Source organism: Protopterus annectens, chromosome 2.part1 (assembly GCF_019279795.1).
Source record: "Protopterus annectens isolate FY-2018-M chromosome 2.part1, PAN1.0, whole genome shotgun sequence".
Taxonomy (NCBI): domain Eukaryota; kingdom Metazoa; phylum Chordata; order Ceratodontiformes; family Protopteridae; genus Protopterus; species Protopterus annectens.
Window position 1 is genome coordinate 95349753 of NC_056729.1, and position 24814 is coordinate 95374566.

The following is a 24814-nucleotide window of genomic DNA, read 5'->3' on the forward strand; positions in this document are numbered from 1 at the left end:
GGTGCGGAGGGATTGGGATTTCTTTAGATGTAACATTTCTAACAGAGCTGGGTCAGACATGGCTTTGTAAGTCAAGCAGAGAACTTCTCTCTAAGTAGGCAATATGAGACAGAGAATAGTTATAGTTTTGGAGTCTGTCCATATAGGACAAGTGTTTAAGGCCTAAGATCTTCTTTGTGAGGTACTTTTGTGGCCTCTCCAGTTGTTGCAGGTGTCTAGTGAGGTACATGCCAAATGGGGCATTGTACTCGATGATTGGCCTAATGAGGGAAGAGTAAAGGGAGACAATGACCTCTTTCTTCCTTGATGCAAAATTCTTAGTAATGAGATGTGCCACATAGAAGGACTTTCTGATCACAGTGGCAATGTGGTGATCAGAAGAGAGGTTGTTGTCAACCTGTGTTTCTAGATATCTTATAATGCCTTCTGTGTTCAGTGGACTACCATCGATGTGATAATTCATGGGAACCAGGTTTTTCCTAAAGGAAATGATGACACATTTTTTGGAATTGAGCTTAAAGCCATGGTTCTGACACCAGTCGTTGGTCTCAGTGAGGCCATTCTGTAGGCTGTCAACATCACTTGTGGAGTTAATAATAGCTCCCGACTTGCAATCATCTGTGAACTTTGTCAGCCAGAGTCCCTTTGTGTTGGCCTGGACTTCAGAGAAGTAGATACCAAACAGGAGAGGACCCAGGACCGAACCCTGTGGGACTCCACTCGTGACTAGTCGGCAGTCTGACTTGGAGTCAGCTACTTTCACACTGTGGGTTCTATCTGTGAGCCAGTTTGCAACCCACCTAGTGATATAGGGGTTGATGTCTAGCTTAGTGAGTTTTTCTATGATTCCTCAGTGGGGAATGGTATCAAAGGCATTGGCCAGATCAAGGTAGGCTGTATGAACCACCTTGCCTTCATCCACAGCTCTAGTGACTGACTCAAAGAAGTCAACCAAGTTGAGCAGGCATGATCTACCCTTCACAAAACCAAACTGTGTAGGATCCAGAGTTTGGAGATTCCCTATATCCTTGTTTATTATGTCCATGATTATGCGTTCCATAGCTTTGCATATTAGACTCATCAGGGTAATGGGGCGATAGCTCCCATGGTCTGTAGTCACTCCTCCTTTGTGGAGAGGAATGACTGTAGCAGTGCACCATTCGACAGGGACAAAGCCTGAGGTGAGGCTGTGATTGAACAGGGCACACAGGTGAGGTGCCAGTTCACTCTGTAGTTCATGTAGAACATAGCCAGGAATATTGTCAAGTCCCATAGACACTGTATTCTTGGCCTTGGACAGTGCTGTTTTAACCTGTGCAGCAGTAATACTGGGTGCCTGGCAATCTACTGGTATTGTGATTGGTCCTTTGGAGGGGAGGGGTAAAGTAGGCACTGAATATGTTGGCCAGTATATTGGCAATATCTGTTGGCTCAGTATAAGAGCAAATCTGGGTATTGCAGTGGAGATTCTTTACATAACTATAGAAGGCCTTGTGGTTATTTTTACTATCTGCTGCAATTCTGTTTTCATAGCTAGCTTTAGAGGATTTGATGAGGGATGTCAACTTTTTGTTGAGGCTGATAAGGGAGTTTTTCCAGTCTTGGGACTTCACCTTATTCCACATCAGTTTCTTCCTTCTGTTGTAGAGTTTGTTTATGGCAGGGGACCACCAGATTGGCTTCCTTTTTTTGGAGGAGAGCGTCTTGGTTCTATTGGGTATGGCGAGATCCATGCATTTGTGTACGTGTTCGTACAATGCATTGGTGTATAATTTGGTGGTCATGCAACTATTCACCATTTGCATGGTTGCCATGAAGTTAGCCACTTCTGTTTTTAGGAGCACAAAGTTAGCTTTGGAGAAGTTTTTCATGGTGGTTACCTTTGCAGAGGGGGGGGTGGTGAGAGGGATGTGGATTTCCAAGGTGATTAGTTTGTGGTAGGATCTAACTAGGGAAGAGCTGACTATTGGTGTAGAGCAACAGTCACCCATGTTAGTAATGACCAGGTCAAGGATGTTGCTACCTCTAGTGAGGGTAAGAACAAGTTGGTCCAGGGCATTGGAATTAATGAGTTCCAGGAAATGTTGGGAAAGTGTATTGGTACATGAGTAGTTTTCCCAGTTAATGAAGGGGTAGTTGAAGTCACCCGGTATGAGAGTGTTAGGTTAGATCCTAATATTTTCCAAGGTGCTTAGGAACGTGAAGTGTGAGTCTTGGGACATGGTTAGGGACCTATAGCAGGCTATGACCTGAGTCGCTGTTTTACCCAATGTTAGCTGCACCTGAAGTATCTCTGATGCATTATGTTGGGCTACCAGTCTGGAGGTGTGTGCATCCTTTATGAATATGGAAACACCACTGCCTTTGGTGCTTCGGTCCAAGTTCTGGGGCCGAAAGGTGTGGAATGAGTTAAAGTCTGGTAGTGCAGGTGTGCTTTCTGCTGCCTTGAAACAGGTCTCTGTTACAGCATAAAATGTCAATATTCTCCATTTTAAGGAGTGCTTCGAGTGAGTGCATTTTGAGATTTAGACTTCTAATATTGAGCAGCATGACCCTCATATTGCAGACAGTGGGCTGAGACAGTGTCTGTCTTGGATTGCACATTGTCTGTGCTGGAACGTGTGGTTGGAGTTGGGAGTGGGACCCATGGATGTAGGTCAGCAACACCATCTGCTGAAAGTCCAAGCAACCATGTGCAGTTATGCTCCCGTAGTGGCAGTACATCCAGTGCTACAGAGGGGAGTGTGCTGCCCACACCACAATGTGGCAGGCCATGGGCATGTGGTCAATAAGCTACTGGTTGGCTGGTGTCTAGTTACCCAGCCTTGGTTACCTGGGATAACTCTGTTGAGTGAAAGCTGAATGTAAAACCAACCAACCTGCCAAACATGAACTGAGAATTGCTACGCTTAATGTAAGTTCACTGACAGGATGCAGCTTGGAAGTGGATGACATAATGATACGGAGGAGGCTGGACAGCCTACGAATCCAAGAGAAGATCGAAGGCAAGTGCAGCAAAGCCACTTGGCTTGAGATCCAGACTGTACCACTCAGGTGGGGGACAGGCTAGAAATGATGTAGGAATTGTGATGAGAGAGAAGGCAGTGAGGGATATCATCAGAATTAATGGCAGAGTCATGGCAATCAGACTCCAGATATGACAGTATTCATAATCTCAGCCTATGCCCCACAGCAGGATTGTGATAGTGAGAAAAAGAGTGCATTCAGACAGCAACTGCAGGACAACATGAATTGGTGTTGATAATGGGTGGCTTACAATATCAGGACAGACAGAACAGGATATGAGGACTGCCTGGATTCATATGGGTGGGGCAAAAGGAATAAAGAAGGAGAAACCATTCTAGACTTCTCTCTGGCAAATAGGTTCATAGTTCATAGTTTCATAGTTTAGTACTAAGCTAACTGCCCTTGCAAGCCATTTTAATCCTAGCCAATTATCCCTTGTGAGACTCAAACCCTGCATCTTGTGTTTGTAAGGCAAACCACTTAGCCAATGGCTTGATAGTAGCCAACACATGGTTCAGAAAGAGAGAAAGTCACAAGCTCACATACAAGAGTAGCCAACATGCAACACAGGTGGACTTCCTCCTAATAAGTTGAAGACACTGGGATAGAATCCATGATTGCAAAGTCATCTCCAGTGAAACAGTTGGCCCACAGCATAAACCACTAGTTGCCACAATCAGATGCAAGCAGTGGTCAGAGAAGGCTCTAAAGTCAACAGAGACCAGATTGAAGGCCTGGAAGTTGACTGGAGAGAAAGTACAACAGTTCATGGAATTACTCAGGGGTCTAGCACCCCAAGAAGAGGAGGAAATAGGTGGAGTTGAACAAGAATGACAGCGCCTAAAAACAGCATGTGTTAGGACTACAGAAAAGATATGTAGCTGAGCCAGGCATGGAAATAAGGTACATAAGGAAAGCTGGTGGTGGAATGCAGAAGTCCAGGAAGTCATCAAAAGAAAGAAGCAGTGCAGGAAGAAGTGGGAGACAGAAAAGACTGACCAGGCTAGGAAGGACTACTGGTTGGCTAATAAAGAAGCTAAGAAAGAAGTTGCAATAGCAAAGAATAGTGCATCAGAGACACTCTACCAGCTTCTGGAAAGTGACTCTGTAAGTGGCACAAAGAAACTACAGTATACCAGGTTGCAAGGCAAAGACAGAAAGATAAAGAAGATAGACACCCTTCATAAGGGATGCCAGCAACAGCGTGCTCACCAGTCCACAGAACATCAAACTCAGATGGAAGGAGTATTTCCAGCACCTTCTGAATGAAGAAAACCCCACAGAAGCTGTACTGCCCAATAAACAGCCTACAATGAGAGAAGAAGAGGAACCCACCCTAGAAGAAGTAAGAACAGCACTAAGGAAAAGGCTCAGATGAGGTCACAGCAGATATGATAAAGATGCTGGGTGAGATAGGGGAGAAATGGCTCCTGAGGGTACTAATACCAGTGTGGAGAGAAAGGCGTATCCCAGATGACTGGAGAATAGGCATACTCATGCCAGTGTACAAGAACAAAGGGGACATCCACAACTGTGGGCAGTACAGAGGCATCAAATTCCTATCACATTGCATGAAAGTTCTGGAGAAGGTGATTGATAAACGAACACAGAGTAGTAGAATGTAAGATGGGAGATGAGCAGTTTGGATTCAGATCAGGATGCAGCACAACTGACCCAATGTTTGTAGTGAGACAGATACTTGAGAAGAAGCTAGAGAAGAGGAGATAATCTAACTGGGCATTCTTAGAATTGGAGAAAGCATATGACAAGGTCCCAAGAAAGTTGATCTAGGCAGTACTGTGGTGGTTTGAAGTCCCAGAAAAATTGGTGGAATTACTAAAGGCTATGTACAAGGGCCCAATGACTGAAGTATGAACAGTGTTCGGCCTCACAGATGGGTTCTCAGTGGGAGTGGTTGTACACTAGGGCTCAGCTCTGAGCCCACTGCTGTTCATACTGGTGATGGACTACATTAGCAAACAGGTCGGAGAGGACATATCAACAAAGTTGCTTTATGCAGACGATGTGGCATTACAGGCAGACTGAGCTAGAACTTCAGCAAATGATAGGAGAATGGAATGCAAAACTGAAGGCACATGGGATGAAACTATGCACAGATAAGATGGTGGTAATGGCAGCAAATTGGGGAAATCAGAAGAAACTGAGAATAGAGATAGAAGGGAAGATAGTGAAACAGGTAAACAGCTTCAAGTATCTGGGAGGGGTGATTGAGGAGAAGGGAAGTCTGAATGAAGAGGCCAAAGCTAGAATCAGAGGGGCTGCAGCTAACTGGCATTGAATGCCAAAGAAGCTGAAAAGTAAGGTGTACAAGACAGTGGTGTGACCTGAGCAGCAAAGGCAGAACAGTTGAAGAAGCTAGAGGTGATGGAAATGAAGAGCCTGAGAGGAGTGGTAGGATGCACACTGTGGGACAGATGAAGAAATGAGGACATAAGACTAGAAGCCAAAGTAGCTCCACTTGCAGAAAAGATCAAAGAGAACAGATTACGGTGGTTTGGACATGCGCAGAAAAGCAGAAGACAGCCTGGTGAGGAAGATTTTGTACAGGCAGGAAGAAGGTAAAAGGAAGCAAGGACATCCAGCAAAGAGGTGGATGGATTGTGTGAAAGAAGATATGCGACAGTCAAGCATGAATGTTGAAGAAGGCAGGAATGTGGCACTGAATTGAGTGAGTTGGCAACAGTTAACATGATACCCTGACCTCATGTAGAAAAAAAATGGGAAAAAGGGGCTCATGATGATAATGAATTACTTCTCCCCAAGACAATAGAAAAACCTCTGGCTCTAGACATTGTGTCTGCTTCACTGAAACGGAGGGATAACACTATTGTAAAACAATTTCAACTTGTTTTATTGAAGTTTTGTAAATTAATCTTCTATGTTTCAGCAGGGTATGCTGTGGTTATATTCTTGAAGCTCAGTACATAGCATACAGTTCTGTATAAATCATATCAATATTCACAAATGACATAGAATTATTTACAAAATTCCAGATAGCTGGGCTGGCAGTTTCACAGTAGGGTGTATGCATACTTTATAGTGCTCAACTGTAGGTGCTGCATGTGTGATTGGCTACCTATGATGCATTGCACCTGCCTATTATATTATTGACATCATTTAATGGCCCTACTGTAAGTTAAGCAAGGTTCAACAGTAATTAATACATCATTGGGCTTTTAGATACTCTGAACACTGTGGCGTGTTATGCAAATGCACTCCCAGTAAGTAAACAATGCTTAGCAGTCAATGCACACACCCCCAAAACTTGCACGCTCAGCATGCCGCCTCACAGCACAAACAGGAGCAACTATGCTCCAATGAGAAGTTAGTGCACACACATACCTCTTCTGTGGACACCAACATAGTTCTCTGCCTACATAGAGGGGATCTGCAGACACTATTACCCCATTATGCTATTCAGTAACTACACCTCATTGGCATAGGGATTTCTGCTCACAGCTTGGATACTACATGCCTCCAAGCCCTACCACATTAGCAACATCACCATTGCACCATTGTTGATACTGCATGCAGGGTCCTGTAATACATTTCTGTCTAATTATATTAATATTTGATTTTTCCACTTTTTTGTTGTTTTTAATAAGGCATGTTTGGGCACTGTGGTGCACCACGCAAACATGCCAAGATTATTAAAAAAAAATATTTTAACATATTTACTGTGACTTTTGGAACACAAAGAGGATAGTTTCACTCATATCTGTGTGTTATGCCATTTCTGTCTGTCTACCTACATTTTTACAACCCCTTTTGTTTGTCTACAGTCCTGTATATGGAATTTTACCATGTACACTACGGATGCTGACATGGGGTCTGAAGGGCTGATTATCTGCTTGCTGGATTGCATGAGATTCACCTGGTTATGAAGTGATTTGCATGGCATGGATGTTTCAGTGTTGGCGAGCTTGTGCGAGCCGCTAAGCAATGCTTACTAAATCTAAAAATGTTCGCTGCTGTGTTAGCAGCATACCGCAATGCTTACATGGAAAAAAAAAACATGTAGGCTTTATTAAGCCACCCCCACAGTGTCAGCACAATCATACACACTTCTCAGAGCATGTTTAGAAACTTCAGTCATTAGAAACAATCTAATAATAATATGACCTGCCTTTTGTTGACAATGAACCAGCAAATTCTTCCAAACTATAAGCATATTTTAGCACAAGCTTCTATATATTCACAGGATGATAGGAACTTACTAGACTAATGGCCTTAGGGACCTTACAAGCATAGCCAAATTTACCCATGTTACCACGATAAGCACCTATTTGCCCCTGTCCAAGAAGGTCACAGGTGGAACCCCCAGAGTGAATTTATGGTTACCCATCCAATCGTCTTGTCCTGATAATTCAAGATTATAAAGGCTGATGTAGTATAATCAGTCTCTTACCTTGCTTGTCTAACCACTTACTCTCCTTATCGGAGGGTATTGGGTTAGAAGAAGCCAAAGCTATTCTTGTTAACTGCTGCTGCTGGAGTTATTGCAGCAGGATCAGCTGACTATTAAGAATAAAGACATAATCTGAAGAGACCCATATACTAGTTATCAGCTTTCTCTGGAACTTCAGCCAGTGAGTCAGGGGCCTTGTAGGCAGCTTTAAAAGTGACTTCCAGAGCTGGCAAAATGGGAAGAATATGTGTGAAATTATGAACCTCATCCTCTAATAGCTCATAAAATATGCCTACTTCTTTAAGTCTAGCAACAGTCACAACAAAAGAAAAACTTATCCAGGATTAACTTCAGATTCACTATCTGAAGTGTCAGTGTTCTGGGCAGTGGATTCCAGAGGAGAATCGCCCGTCTCTGTCAGAATCCTCATCCTCAGAAAATACATACTGTTTTCTGGCCATACCTGTTCTAGAACTGCGAAAAGTCAAATGGCCACCAGAACTAACTGACAGCAAGACAGTCTTAGCCAAAGATATGACATCTGATGTATATACAGAAACAACCCCTATAATTAAGTTTTGGCTTCTTTTTTCTAGAAATATCCCTACTGGGTGGTTGGTCAGGGGATAGCCTACTCTCCCTGGCAGTAGGTCTCTTTCCCTGGGCAACACTTTCACCCAAAGTGTTAGGTTCTCTCATACCTGTAATGGGTACTTGAACAGTCACTGAGGTTGTGTCTAACCCCTAGTTCACAGTGGCCATTACAGCTATACTAGAGTGAATTGAGGCATTAGATAAGTTGTGCGTGGAGTCATCTTTGGCAACACCAGAGTCACTAACCAAGGGCTGAAGCAATAGTTTTACTTGTTTTTTGTCTTTTTATGTACAAGTGGAGTGGAAGAACCAGGACATGGAAATTATCCATGCTGTAGCCAGGGAAGAAACCTAATTGCCAATACAGTAAGTTCCATAACACTGGGACAAAGTAAGTATCAACTAGTAAGCACAACAGCACTCTGCCCTTCCCGAAAGACCAAAAAATTGATCCCAGACGAGTAAACAGAAGCAGTATCCTGAAAACTGAGTCACCAGATCTCAAAGTTTTAGTCAGTAATATCACAGAAGATTTATTACCTCAGAAATGAGAAAACATTCTAGTTGCATTAAAAACAGTTGGGAAATGCATACATTCTGACTGTAAAATCACAGCCCAAATACTTCATGTTGTATCTTTCGGCGTTTCCCGGTTAGGGGTCGCCACAGCGGAACTCCAGTCCGCTAATGATTGGCAGTAGATTTTTACGTACCGACTTGCCAGGCCTGACGCACAACCTTCAACGAAGGTACGCCCATTCACGCATGTCTCCACGCAGAAGACGCTTTAGCTGAGAATCAAACAGGACAATGTCTTACTGTAAGGCGACAACGCTACCGCAGCACCACCACCGCAGCTCAGCCCAAATACTTCATATTTTCATTAAATCACAGTTTTCCATACAAGTGTAAATAAGACATGTAAACAGTGCAGAAGCACTGTTTAAACTTCCCTGACAAAAGACAGCATACTAAAGGTAGAATTCCATAAATAGCCATTTTTTTTAATACGTTAAGGCAGACCAGAAAAAATACCACAAATGTTCAATAAAAAATATTTGCGGGAGGAAAGGGTCCCCAAACTGGGTTTTATCTGTTATGCAAAAGGTTTTGTCCAACTGTTGTTCCTCTGAAGCCAAAAAGATGATTCTCGTCAAGCTGGAAGTAAAATTCTGAAGACTTAACACACTCTGGTTGCTGATAGGCTGCCCCCTTTTTGGAGGGAAGTCTATCAGCAGCCAGAGTGAGTGAGAGGGAGGAGAGTTAGAGCTTTGGGCAAGCTGGTTTGGTTTTGTCTTCTTGGCAGGACACTACCCATAGGCTACTGCAAGAGTGAGAATGAAGAATATCTGCACTTTCTTGCCAAAATCTAGTCAGTACTGCATTCTACAAAACTGATGACTAGAGCTGGATGCAGCAGTACATACATACATACAAATATTTAAAGTATGGGCATTAATGCCCTTCTAGCTTCCCAATATACCAAAACACTTGTTCCCATAATACGTATCCAGGCTGTTCTTAAAATATTTAAACTAGTACTTGCTTTAATATAATTTGGTAGCCTGTTCCAAGCATCAGCTCCTCTGTCAGAGAACCAGTCACTACACTTCTCATTCCTATAGAATCTTCTACATAGGTTATCTGATGATGCTCTAGTACTTTTTGTTAACCCCAAACATTCCCAAAAGTAGTTGTCCCTAAATGCCTTATATACCTGAATAAGATCTCCTCTTAGATATCTATAAGTGACACTATACAAGTTCCGATATTTTAGTGCCTGCTGGCTTAGGGGGTCTGCAGCATTAAATTAATTTTAAATAGTTTTCTGTAAAATAATTAAAAAAAAGAAGCAACACTTTGCCTCCAGATTCCCTCTGTATTGCTTCTCTCATATCTACCTCCATAGCTTTGTGTTTCTATGCATCTTTTCCTGCTTGTGCAGACATATGCAGAAAAATGTGCAAGAAGTGAACAGCAGATGAGACTTGGAGGCTTTACAAAAGAGCGATCTTTTTGACTTGTTGCAGATGGGTAATTGAATGTTTGATTTCTGAACAGTAACAGAAGGGTAAGAATAGAAAACCTGTGTGTGTGTGTGTGTGTGTGTGTGTGTGTGTGTGTGTGTGTGTGTGTGTGTGTGTGTGTGTGTGTGTGCATGTGTGTGTGTGTGTGTAATGCCATAGTTAGAGAGGGCAGATTAGTTAATTAACTTGCACAGGCTCAAATCCTGTTCCTTGAGTATAGGAGACCATCTTAATTCTCTATCAACTACCAGACCCTTATAGTCAGATTGTCATTAGAGCTGGTGAAAATGTACTGAAATGGATACTTTTGTCATTTATTGGTTCATACATTTTGTTCCACTGCAATGGAAAAATGTTCAAAAGTACACATTTAAAATGCACTCTAACAAATGTTGCTCTATTTAACAAGTTGTTGTGTCTTTCGGCTTATCCCGGTTAGGGGTCGCCACAGCGGAACTTCGGTCCGCTAATGTTTGGTAGTGGATTTTTACATGCCGAGTTACCAGCCCTGACGCACAACCTTCAATGAAGGCACGCCCATTCACACATGCCTCCACACAGAAGACGCTTTAGCTGAGAATCAAACGGGACAACGTCTTGCTGTGAGGCGACAATGCTAGCTCTATTTAACAAGTGATATATTAAATCAGGAAGGTGAATCAAATAATACATGCATTTCTGCATGGTCCTAAAAATGTATGCATATAAGGGCCCATGGTTTCAAAACAGCTTTGGGGCCAATCTACACTTAATCCACTTCTGGCCAGGTGCATTTTTAATAAATGTGAGTTTCATGCATTTTCAATTAATGTGAGTTTCAAAGGATGATAAGTTAACTGTTGCTTTCTTAGTTTGTTTTTAATGTGCAAGTGTTTTGTTTATCAAATGGAACTCAGTATTTATGGTATGAAATTTGAAAACAATGTTAGTAGCATAACAGCATACTTGCCTTTGATATAGAAGGCTGTGGGTTCTACTCCCACACCGTATAGATGAATTGCTGACACTTTAGTACAGTATAATGGGGGTGCTGCACTCTTGAGTGTGTCGTCTTTCAAATGAGATATTAGATCAAGGCTCCACCTGCCTGTGTTGATGGTAGGTGCTGTGAGATCTTTGACATCTGCCTGAGCTATCAAAAAAAGTAGAAGTTTTCTGACACCCTGGCCAAATGTCTTATAGTAGTATAAATACCTCCTAGGGTCTTACCTGAAAAGAATCTACTAGTCTAGTAGGAGTAACCTGGTCAAAAGATAAATAAAAGATTTAAATTAAATCCAGATATCTATCTTCATTTTAAAAATATAGAAGACAATAATATGCACATTGACAGTTTTGAACGGTTTTATAATATTTTTGGGAAGAGAGACAAGTACTGGGACACTGGAATGGCTAATGGAAGGGAGTCCATTACCCTACCTAGGACCATATTTGACCATGATCCGGCTCTGCTGATGACTGATGGAACAGTATTGTGACATCATGTGACTTCATGAATTCCAAGACTAATATTCTATTCCAGACTTTCTGCAGCCTGATAGAAAAATAACTTAGGAAGGCATTGTTTGACTTTGTGTGTGTGTGTGTGTGTGTGTGTGTGTGTGTGTGTGTGTGTGTGTGTGTGTGTGTGTTGTCTGGTTTATCCCATAAGCAAACATAACATGAAAATGGACTTTAGAAAAGTGGACCCAGCATATTCAATTGCATTTTCCCAAGTATGTTAACAGTACACATATTTGAATCTTATCATACTTTTATTTAATGATTTGCAATCCTTTATTCACTGGAATTCCTGGAATCCGCTTAATACCTTTCCAATAGTATCACAAGGAGTGAATGAATCTTTCACTTGAATGATGTATACTCTGCATGATTGCTAGATGTTTTTGAAAACATTATTTTGTTCTGACAGTTTCAATAAGAAAAAAGTTTCCCCAAGTCCAGTTTGGCTCTGATATGGCTAACTAAGTACACATCTTCAGGTTTTTCCCCTTCTGTACAATTTAGAGCTGTATTATAACAGCAAAGGTAAAACTTGACAATTTGCAAAATAGTATTTAAGTCTCTTCATACCTGCCTTGAATATATTTCTGCTTCTTTCAGCTAAGGAAATTGATGCCTGGTGCTTTGGTGTACTTTATAAATGAATTATCCCATTTTACAAACAAAACTGTGGTGCTCCTCAGATGTGAATTGAGTTCCAATGTCTGTGACAATATGACTAGGTAAGCCATTGTAAGCCATAAGCAGTGAAGTCTTTTCAGATGACTAGCTGTAGACTGTGATTGATTATGTGACTTCAAGACTTCAAGTATATGGAAATCATTTATTTATTTTGGGGTGTTGATTTACCAGTGTCAGGAATACATCATTCCTAAATAATCCTGGAAAACTGATATGGAATTGTTTCTAATATATACCAGGAAACTTCAATGGAATTAATAGTGCTTGTCTTGGTGTCTTCTATTGCATGTTACATGTGACATAACAAAAAGGATTAGGGTTTCTTTAACTACCTCTCTCTACCAGACTATCTTTCTTCCTGTTGCTTTCATTCTATCAGTTCCAGGATGACCTGTATAGAGTTCATCAAGTACAACGTTTCTTATCTTTCAGTGAACTCTTATTACTTGGCAGCTCCTTAAGATTTTCTACTGAAAGGTTAAATCTTTTTGTAAACTAGTTTCAAACTCTCAGTTAAGATTTGGTGATTCTGGAAATTGCCAAGCTTCCCTCACAAAACTTAACACTCGTGGCAGAACATTACTTATCCAAACAAAGCTGTTTTAACAGGTGTTAGCTCTGTGTTATGAAGTGATAAAGCCAGGACTAAAAATGGGTGACCTAAGTTAGATTAGCAGTCCCAGAAATGAAGGAGCTATCCTGCTAGGGTGGGAGTATGTGGGCAATGCCAGGTCTTCCATTCTGGGAGGAGGGTGTAGGGAGGGGATCAGGTCTGCTGTGAGACAGATTCAGTGGGTATAGCAACATATCGCTTGCATATGGGCTATGGTCAACAAAGGTAGATCTAGCACAAGGCTCCTGTGCAGGCTGGAGGGCCCCACCAGTGCTTTTAATCACCATCATTTGTGCTACTAAAAGATTTGTTGTATCTTCTGTATGAGATACTAATGCACAGTCATGGTGGATATGCACCATGATTGTGTATCAGTGACTTAGTGAAAAATTAGTATTACATGTGCTTCTCCTGATTGGAGAAACAATGGGGTCTGAATGGAGAGATGACAAATCAGCAAGCAAAGGAGAGTAGTATTGTGGGAAATTAATTCATCCTCAAGTCCTGGTGAGTACCTTCATGAGGTGGACCCTGTGTTTGGTAAAAAAAACATAGAAAACAAAAAAAGACACAGACCGGTTTCGGCCAGATCAAATCACAGCCTTCATCAGTGTAAAAAAAGAACATTAATTGTTGAACCTTAAGTAAACCCATCTACAATCTCATTGGTTATGTCAAAAATATTCATTCAGACCAGGTGGAAATAATCCACCCAATTTCACAATCCATTTTTTCTCTTTGGTATTTAAAATAGAATGCCACCCTGTTTTGTTAGACCTGTTGCCATGTATAATATCAATGATCATAAAGGAGAACTTGGCAGATTTGTGAACCAAATGATGTTTATAAAGTGCATTATTGGCCTTTTTATTTTTAATATTGCTGATGTGTTCAGAAATTCTAATTCTGAATGGTCTGGAAGTTTGGCCAACATAGAATGAGCCACACTGACATGTGGCCAAATACACCACCCAGTCACTGCTACAGTTAGCAAAAAAGTTGAGATCATAGACAATTGAACAATTTCTGCTAGAAAACTGCTTAGATTTGTTCACCTTGTCACAGTTGGTACAGTGGCCACATGGGAAACAACCTATCAGTGGGTCACCTGGCAGTGTGGTCTGCAAAAATTGTGGATGTCGATCCATAGTACCATGTTTGTAGTGGTTAAAACAAGAACCAAGGTTTTTTCCCTTTCCGAAATGAAAATACACATCTGTCAGGTATTATGTTTGCTACTTCATGGTCACATTGCAAAATGTTCCAATGCCTGTGTACACTCTGTATTAATTGGTCAGAATTCCTAGCATAGGTAGTGGTAAACCTAAGGGGTACAGAATTTGTTTTGGTATGTTCCTTATAGTTCAGTAAATTTTGCCTATCTAAGGAATTAACCAGATTCAATTCTTTTTTGGTTGAATTAGCCAAATTTGTCCTTACAAGTAACGTCTTCTTTTATCAGAATAATTGTTATTGGCAAATGAAGGGTACCGCCATGGGAGCTTCGTTCGCCCCTATTTATGCGGACTTATTTATGGCTTTTGTAGAACAACAAATTATTTACGATTGCCATAACAATTCCTTTTTGGAATATATTGACATCTGGAGACGTTACTTGAACGATTGTTGGATGGTATGGAAAGGTGATATACATGGCTTACATGAGTTCATATCTTATCTGAACAATAACATCTGGGGCCTGCAATTTACTGTTCATTATGACAAGAACATTATTACTTTTTTAGATGTTTCCATCACTAGATTACCTGATCATACATTAGGTACAGAAGTATTCAGGAAGCATCCTGAGTACAACACCATCCTTCATGCCTCGAGTTTCCACCCACCACATGTTGTACGCAATATCCCCAAATCACAATTTATTCGGATAAAACGTATCTGTTCTCATGATTCTTCATTTCAATCACAGCGGAAGGATCTTACTGACAGATTTAGATCCAGGGGTTATGGCATGGGTTATGTTTCAAGTGCCAGCAATCTGGTTAATTCCTTAGATAGGCAAAATTTACTGAACTATAAGGAACATACCAAAACAAATTCTGTACCCCTTAGGTTTACCACTACCTATGCTAGGAATTCTGACCAATTAATACAGAGTGTACACAGGCATTGGAACATTTTGCAATGTGACCATGAAGTAGCAAACATAATACCTGACAGATGTGTATTTTCATTTCGGAAAGGGAAAAACCTTGGTTCTTGTTTTAACCACTACAAACATGGTACTATGGATCGACATCCACAATTTTTGCAGACCACACTGACAGGTGACCCACTGATAGGTTGTTTCCCATGTGGCCACTGTACCAACTGTGACAAGGTGAACAAATCCAAGCAGTTTTCCAGCAGAAATTGTTCATTGGTTTATGATCTTAATTTTTTTGCTAACTGTAGTAGAGACTGGGTGGTGTATTTGGCCACATGTCAGTGTGGCTCATTCTATGTTGGTCAAACCACCAGACCATTTAGAATTAGAATTTCTGAGCACATCAGCAATATTAAAAACAAAAGAGCTAATAATGCACTCTACAAACATCATTTGGTTCATAAATCTGCCAAGTTCTCTTTTATGATTATTGACATTATACAAGGTAACAGATCTAATAAGACAGGCTGGCACTCTATTTTAAATACCAAAGAGAAAAAATGGATTGTGAAACTGGGTGGATTATTTCCACCTGGTCTGAATGAATATTTTTGACATAACCAATGAGATTGTAGATGGGTTTACATAAGGTTCAACAACTGATGTTCTTTTTTTTACACTGATGAAGGCTGTGATTTGATCTGGCCGAAACCGGTCGGTGTCTTTTTTTGTTTTCTATGTTTTTTACCATTAAAGTGTTTCAGGTCACCTGAATGCTGGCTCCTTTTGTTTCTGCCTGATTAGTTTCTGTTTTGAGCCGTGCATCTGCTCACCATGCAGGAGTTCCTTTTTTGATGTTACGGACCCTGTTTTTCACCAAATCTCACCAAGATGACACTAATATACAGACTGTATAAAGCTGAAAGACACAAACAAATTTAATATGGCGTATATCATGGGCAGAAGTAGGTTCAAAAGTAAAACAGATAGCTGGGTGCACAAGACCCAGGATAAAAAAGTGCCCAAATCCTGGTACGTGCACTGCTGCCAGGACTGAAAAAAGTGTCAGTGTATAATCCTTAAGACATGGAAACATGCCTACATGGGGTTATGCTAGGCTCAGGGGAAGATGGTCCCCCTGTTGTAGAAGGAAGTAGTAACCCACAAAAATCACAAAACTGACCAGCCAAAAAAAGAGCTATAAAAACAATAGAGTGGACTATTGCAGATAAGAAAGAAAGTATGTATTGTTACTATTATGCAAGAAGCCCAAAATTTCTAGGCAGATGATATACGAAAAGATTAAGAGAGAGAGTAGAGGAAAGAAAAATAATTACACAAGAAAAACTGTCAGAAGCTTCAAATCCCTATCCCACCCTCTGTTCCATTACTATACCCCCTCCCCTCTCACCCTCTCCATTTTTCCAGCAAGCTTCCACAGTTTTACTACTCCTGTTCTTCAGTACTTCTTTGTCTATCACTAGACTACACTAATGTATTACTCTAAGCTCTCTATTTGTCAATAATGCCTAGGTAGTTCCATTATACCCACTCTACTGTTCTACTTCTAGTCTATTAATAAGACTCCACTGCTGTAGAAGTCTAAGCTCATAATGTCTTGCACTTAGACTCACCCTACCATTTTTCCTCCCTATTAGTTCATATTGCATGCCTCCTCTACTTCCTGTATTACTAATTCTGTTTACTAGCTTTTACCTTGCCACCTACTTCCTAGACTCAAATGGAAGGAAAATGTTTCACTCCCTGTCTAGTCTAACCTTTTTTTACCTACTCATTAAAATTCTAAATATGCTTATTTAAGATGTAAACTCTTCCACAAATTGTACATTGACATTTTTATTATTGACATATTAACAATGCAGTACCTACCTGTTACATTCCTGATTTAAAATGTTTAGGTATATAGAGCATGCCTCCATAAGACTGTAAATAAACTTGACTCTTACTAGAAGTTTTATGTTTGTAGACATGTGTACCTATGCTGTGTTCTGATTGTAACTTTATTATTTGTTCTTCTTAATGTGGAGCTTTTCTTCCTGGACCTCCACTGAAAAGGGACTTTTTTTCAGCCTAGTGGACCATCCTGGTAAACAAATGTGAAATAAAATAAATAAATAAAATAAAAATAAAATAAAAAAATTGCGTTCATTAATACAAGAGATTTATGAAAAACATTATATAGACCAAGAAACCTTGGGCTGTTTGGAAAAAGACATGACTGAGGAAGTGCGAAAACATAAACAACAAAATCTAGTGATTTTTGAAAGGTATAAAAAAGAAATATGAACATGGGAAAAAAGAGATCTGATATGGTGCAATAGTTATGCAAAGGAGAAAGCCATATTAATCAATACAAAAAAGGATCCCCAAAGATATTCAAAGAGAAATACAGGCACATGAATCCAAATATGGAAAGTTTCACAATACAAAAAATAAGATCACAGAGAGAGAACATATAACAGAAGATTAGTAAAGTAGAAGTTAAAAAAATAGAAGCTGAAGTTATATAATACCTTCAAAGTGAAGGATTTAGTGTAGAAAGTATAACTCAGGTTATATTACAACATAGTGGAGCAATGAGTCCCCCAAGTAAGGAGAAACAGGAAGAGCAGGAGACATCTGAAGAGGAAATGAAAGAAAAGGAGATTTAATATTGTGCAATATTTATGCAAAGGAGAAAGCAAAACTAATCAATTTAAAAAGAGAAACACCAAAGATATTTGAAGAGAAATACAGGCAAAGGCATCGGGATATGGAAAATTTTACAATACAAAAAAATATATATATATAAGAAAACAAAGAGAAAAAGAGGATTAGTAATGGAGAAGTTACAGAAATAGAAACTGAGGTTATGGATTACCTGTAAAGTGAAGGATTTAGTGTAGAAAATCTAACTGATAACATCATAGTAAGATAGAGAAATGAATCCGCAAATTAAGGCAAAAGCAGTGGAGTGTGAAACATCTGATCAGTTACCATATGAAGGTACTTTGGAGAATTCCATAGAAAACCAGTACAAAATTTCAGCTGGAATTGTGCAGCAAGGGATGGAACAGGAAACTGTGGCAACTTTGATGCAGTTAATGTTGTGGAGTGATAGGCTACTGAGTTCCCATATAAAAGAGCAATGGATGACACAGGATGAAACTGAAGAGAAAGTGACACATGAAGATGCCCTGGAACTTTCTATAGAATGATTGCAGGAAATGGAGAACAAAGAATGTGCCCTTAGTTTAGAAGAAAATGATCTAACAGAAGAGTTGCTTGCTTTAATAGAGATGGAAGAATTGCTAGATTTAATAGAGATGGTTAGACATATTAAGATCAATGAAAGAAATAAACTACAGAAAGTCAATAAACTCAAAACGTATGAAGTCTGATAAAAACAAATGAACACAGTAATTAGGACCATTCATAGAGACTCATGCAATATAAGAAGTGACTAGGATATATTACTATGCAGCTACATTAATAACACATAAAGCCTTACCAGGGCAGTAAGGGAAAGGAAGGGAAGAAATCAAATGCCTTCATGGAAGTAGAGAATAGAGAAAACTATAAAGCAATTACGTCAGAAGTATCACTGTTAGAGGAGTATAGAAGAGGGAACAGATCAACAAAATACTCAGAAGGATAGACATGATAAAAGCAAGGAGCAGTTTAAGAACAGATCAGGATCTATTGTGTACTGTCGCAAATAATAAACTAAAAATATCAACACAGGCAGAAAAACATAAAAGATAAGCAGATAAAGGAAAAGTACAAAATAAGCAATTTATTGATGACCCAAAAAAGTTTTATACTGAACTAGAAACAAAGCAAAAGGAATTGAAACATCACATAAGAAAGAGGCTAAATGGATAGAAGTAAAAGAAAGAATAAGAAGTTCAAATGTACAGGATATGAAGTTGGATGAAGTAATGGCCAGGGAGACTGAAACAAAGTTAAGAAAAGCTCCTAATTGGAAATTCCAGGCCTAGATGCAGTACCTAACTTCTGGCTAAAAGTATTAACATCTTTACATGAAGGTTTAGGATTTAGCCATGAGTAAGAACTATTTATATGTACACCCCGAACAGACACCAACCTGGATAACAAGAGGAAAAACAATACTCCTACTTAAGAGCAAACCTGCAAGCTATCCCAAGACCTATAGAACTAATAACTTGCCTTCTGATGATGGATAAACTATACACTGGAATTGATGCTGATAGAGTTTATAGTCATTTAGAAGAAAATTCAATCATGACAATAGAATAAAAGGGTAACAAAAGAAAGTCATATGGAACAAATGACCTTTTGTTGTTAAATAAAGTCATAATAGAAAACTGTAAAAAGGGCAAGAATCTAAGTATGGCATGGACAGACTACAAAAAAAACAGTTGACAGTATCCCACATTCATGGATAAAAGAGTGCTTAAAAATGTCAAGATATACCCTACTCTGATTGACTACATTACAGCGTCCATGAAATAATGGTTAACCATGTTGCAGTTAGGCCATGATAAAGGAGAAATTATTATTCTACGGATAAAAATTCAAAGGGGGATATTCCAGGGGGACTCGCTGTCACAGCTGCTCTTTTGCCTTGCCCTTAACCCATTAAGCTGTCTACTTAACAGATTAGGTCATGGCTATAATTTGGCTCCCAGAAAACAACAAAGTATAAAGACTTATCTACTTTTTGTGGATGATTTAAGTTCGTCAGATGAGGAACTGAAAGCACAACTGCAAGTGGTCAAAATTTTTCAGATGATGTAAGAATGTCATTTGGTCTTGATAAATGAGAAAAGCAACCTTTAAAGCAGGAAAGGTGTAGCACCAGGAAAACATCAGCCTGGCACAGAAATGTGATATAAGAGAACTTGAGCAAGAGGGACTGTATAAATAATTGGGAATTGATGAAGGATCATCAATAAAACATGAACAAATGTGAGTAAAACTTATTAAGGAATATTTTAGAAGACTAAAATTAATACTGAAAACAGCACTGACATCTAGGAACAAAGTGCAAGCTATAAACCAATTTGCTATTCTTGTCCTATAGTTTTGGAGTGATTGATTGGCCCCAAAAGGTATTGGACTGGCTGGACAGGAAAACACGAAGGACGGTTCATGTTCATAAAATGATTTATAAAAATCAGTGCATACCAAGACTATATATTCCCCATTCTGAAAGAGGTATGGGCCTCCTCGAAATTTATTACATGTATAGATCTGCAATCATAGGACTGCATATATATCTGCTGACCTCACAACACCCAAATGTAGTGAAAGTTTTAAAACATGAGGAGAGTAAATCTGAAATGACTTCCCTGCTTAATCTAACAGAAGGATATTGGTATCAAACAGGAATGGAAATCAAACCAGAAGTAGATAAAAATCAGGCATCAACTAAATGTGACAAAAAACAAAAGAAAAAATATAAGGTGAAGGATCAGATGCGAAGGCAAGAAATGTGGGAAATGCATAAATATAGTTGCAAGTATAGAAAACTCTTGGAACAACCTCATGTTGATCAGCACTGAAGACAGGAATGGTGAAGGAGAGGTGAATTTAAACTAAAAGACAAAAGATTAATATAGGCGGCCCAAGATAGCTATGTACACTCTGGTTTGCGAAGTCCATTAAACATGTGGAAGAAACAGACAAATGTAGGTTTTGTAAAACAGAATTGGAAATAGTCGCACATCTTGTTGCTGGTTGGTGTATATTAATAGCAGAAGGTCCATATACTGAAAGGCATAATAATGTGGCAGGTTTGCTGCACTGGGGATTGTGCAAACATTAGAATATTGAAGTAGCTGAAAAATACTGGGAAACCCATTACCAACAGTTCAAAAAATAGATGTGAGAAACCCAGACATGGTTCATGAAAAATAGACAAAAGTAGCATTGATCATTGAAATTGCTGAACCCAGTGACTGCAGTGTCTTATGTACAGAGAGAGACAAAGTCATAAAATACAAGGATTTGCAGGCAGAAACATGAACAATGTGGAAGAAGGATACCCAGACATTTCCAATAGCAATAAGAGCAATGGGTCTTATAAAAAAGAATTTACAATCGTACTTAGATATATTACCAATATATTTAACTCCATATGAATGGCAGAAGGACTCATTACTGGGCACACTGTGGGTGCTGCGAAGAGCAGTTCTGGTTAACTTCAAAGACTAAAACAATACTAATTTCATGAACTTTAATAATACTTTGGTATAGGAATGGTGTCCATTCCTGTCATGGCATTAGAAACCCAAAAGACTTGGAGAAGTTAAAAAGAGAAAAACAAACAATGTAATACATTGCCAGGGGCAAATGGACTTTGCCTAGAGCCTATCTGCATTATGTGAGGATGACCTGCTATTACCTTCTTGGTGAACTTATGCTACAGACTACAGTCATTTTGATATCTTTTGTGTATGGGCAGTCATTGAGTGATAGTAGTAGTAACAAATGTCATCGCTTTTTATTGATGTTACTTAAACATGTGCATTTTAAACATAGTGTGTTTTTTGCAATGGTACTTCATAGGTTCATAGGTTGGTACTAGGCTATCAGCCCTAGGGCCTATACAAGCCTAGCCATAACAATTCCCTGGCTATTTCTTCCCACAGTATTTACTTCCCTGGACCCCTGTCTAGAAGGGTGACTGACGTGATCCCCGGGGATCACTTGTTTTTCCTCAGTTATTTCTCCCCATTGCTGACCTCATTTCATCCTGCAGAAGTGGCACAAATAATGTCTATTAAGTGACTAACAGTGCAGACTGACAAGAGATAACCCACAGAAACTGAAAGGGATGAGATTTCTTTTGAAAAAAAGGTAAGCTGAACATCATATAATTATTTTATCTATTATAGTGTTCATAAAAGTTAACTATATTTAAGGCAACTTGTTTTTCACATTAGCTGCAGAAAATGATGCAAATGAAAATACTTTTGAGAGTGTTTCACTTATAGTCATCTATATCAACAATTTCAGACTGCTGTGCAACTTCAGACACAGAGATAGGTGAGAATAAGTGCACTATGTAGTATTACCAAATACAAGTACACTGTGTAGCATTACCAAATACAAGTGCACCATGTAGTATTACTAAATACATGTACACTGTGTAGTATTACTAAATACAACTTCACCGTGTAGTATTACTAAATACACATACGCTGTGTGGCATTACTAAATACAAGTACGCTGTGTGGTATTACTAAATACAAGTGCACTGTGTAGTAATCCTGAACTCAAGTTCACTGTGTAGTATTACTAAATACAAGTGCATCGTGTAATACTACTAAATACATGCACACTATGTAGTATCACTAAATACTAGTGAACTGTGTAGCATTACTAAATATAAGTGCACTATGTAGTATTGTGCAGTTCTGCTACACGTACTTGAGTCCCAAGGGTTCGAATAAATTAAGAAAATGTGGAATATTTACTAAGAACAACAGAGGGACCTCACAGCATGGTCAAAAAGTTACTTTGTACTGGTTTGACCACATAGCCATTTCTTCAACCATTAGAGACTTTTGGGAGAGATAATTAAAGTTGCAAAAGTCCACAGCACCAGATGGGCAAGCCAAAAACACCTCCTTAAAAAAGTTAATGAACTCCAGTCAGCATCAAGAAATCAAGCAATACAGGTAACAGCAGACTTGCAACATCATGAATACCATACCATCAAGTGAAAGAATTAAAGAAACTGCAGTCATAGTCAACTTTCTACCTTCAAAATGTGGAATACAACACTATCTTGGGCAATATGGAACAGAAGGGTAAAACATGACACGTTTACTAACAACTAGAAGGGAAGCCCACACCATGGTTAAACTGCTGACTTTATACTTATACGAGTTCTTTGATGTCCCCAGTCTCTCTTTGCTTGCCAGAGCCATCACTTGGTTACAACTTAAGGTTTTCCTTTTACACTTTTTAAAAGACAAAAAAGTTATACATCATTTATAATATATTGAGTCAGATTCCAACATGCATGCTCTCAGAGCAACTCACTTACTCAGATACTTTCTCTCAGAGTATGCAACTTTTTCTGAAACTAAGACTATTGACATCTGCCCCTCCCCTGTGTAACCCTGTTTACAGGTAAGACTTACACCAAATAATGCTCTAAAATGCACCTCAGAGTATCTATAACCCCATGGCTTCTGGGTGCCCAGCACTCCCCAGCCCCTCAGCTTACTTTATTTATTGCAGTGTACTACTGGTCAGTTAGAGTGTGTTGAAAAGATGCAGGAAAAAGCAAAACTGAAGAATAAAACTGAATTTCTTTTCTTAATCCTGATTTTTGCTCAGGCCATTGTTAGATGAAAAAGTTGTTTAAAAAATCTCTAAAATGCACCTCAGAGCATCTAGAACCCTCATGACTTCTGGGGACCAGACCACCTGCTTCATACAGTTATTTCCACTGTAGCTACAGTTACAACATTGTAGTATTTATTAGCCAGGGTGTGCTGAGAAGATGCAGAAAAAAAGCAAAGCTGATGAGTAAGACTAGATTTTTTTTCTTAATCACCAGCCGCGGTGGTGCAGCGGTAGCATTGTTGCCTCACAGCAAGAGGTTCTCCTGTTCCATTCTCAACTGGAGTGCCTTCTGTGTGGAGTCTGCATGTCCTCCCCACGGTTGAGTGGCGTTCAAAAGACATGCGTGAATGAGCGTGCCTTTGTTGAAGGTTGGGCATCAGGCTGGCAACTCGGCACCATAAAAAATCTACTGCCAATCATTAGTGGACCGGAGTTCCGCTGTGGTGGCCCCTAACTGGGAAAAGCCAAAAAGACAAACAACCATTAGATGAAAAGATTATTTAAAAAAACAGTAAAATGCAGTACAGAGTATCTGTAACCCACATAGCTTCTGAGAGCCCAGCAGTTCATCAGACAATGATTAATACAGCTATTTCCACTGCAGTTAGTATAGTGTAGTCTTGGTCAGATAGGATGAGCTGAAAGGATGCAGAAAACAAAGCTGAAGAATTAACCAAACACAAAAACATTCCCAGGGAGTCCACAACAAACCATAAAGCTGGCATATGCAGTCAAGCAAAAACTATTCAAGAGGCTGAAGTTATGACACACAGCACTTTAATTTAAACAAATGAAGATTTAAAATGGTTAAGAGGTTTCATCCCTCAAAGTTAGTAGGACTTCATCAGAATCAATTAAATCCATCTTTCTGTCATTTAAATATTCTACCTATTCACATGATAACATTAGTTCACAAGAACAATAAAGATATAAGTAAACATACGGTGAAAAAAACATGAGGAACATTCAGCTAATCACCATTAAAAACTTATTAAAATAAACTCTGCCACCTACATTGTATAAATAAATGTAATAGAAAACTTTTTCTTTATGTACTGTAATATGCAGAGTAAGCATTTAAGATAAAAAAGTTGATGCATAAAAACTAATTTAAACTTTCTTAGCCCTTAACTTTAAATACACTCAATGGAAGGATAATTATTCAGCCCTGGAAAATTGTAAGTATTAGTTTTTTTAACTGCCACTTCAACTCATACTTTTCAAGTCACTCATTCCATGCCCCCTCTAGGATTTTCAAGTATTTTTTTTAACATCTGAAAGGTGAAACAGTGATCAAGGTACAAGATTATATGTTTATATAGTGCATTTTTGAGATTCTTTGTTCTAATATAATAAAGATGCTCACATGACCTGCCCTTAAAATTATGTTTGGTTTTACCAATATAAAAAGTAGGGCATTGGTTGCATGTGGAGACATATGTCACCTCCTTTGTGTCATAGTTAAAGTAGCCCTGACTATTAAAATA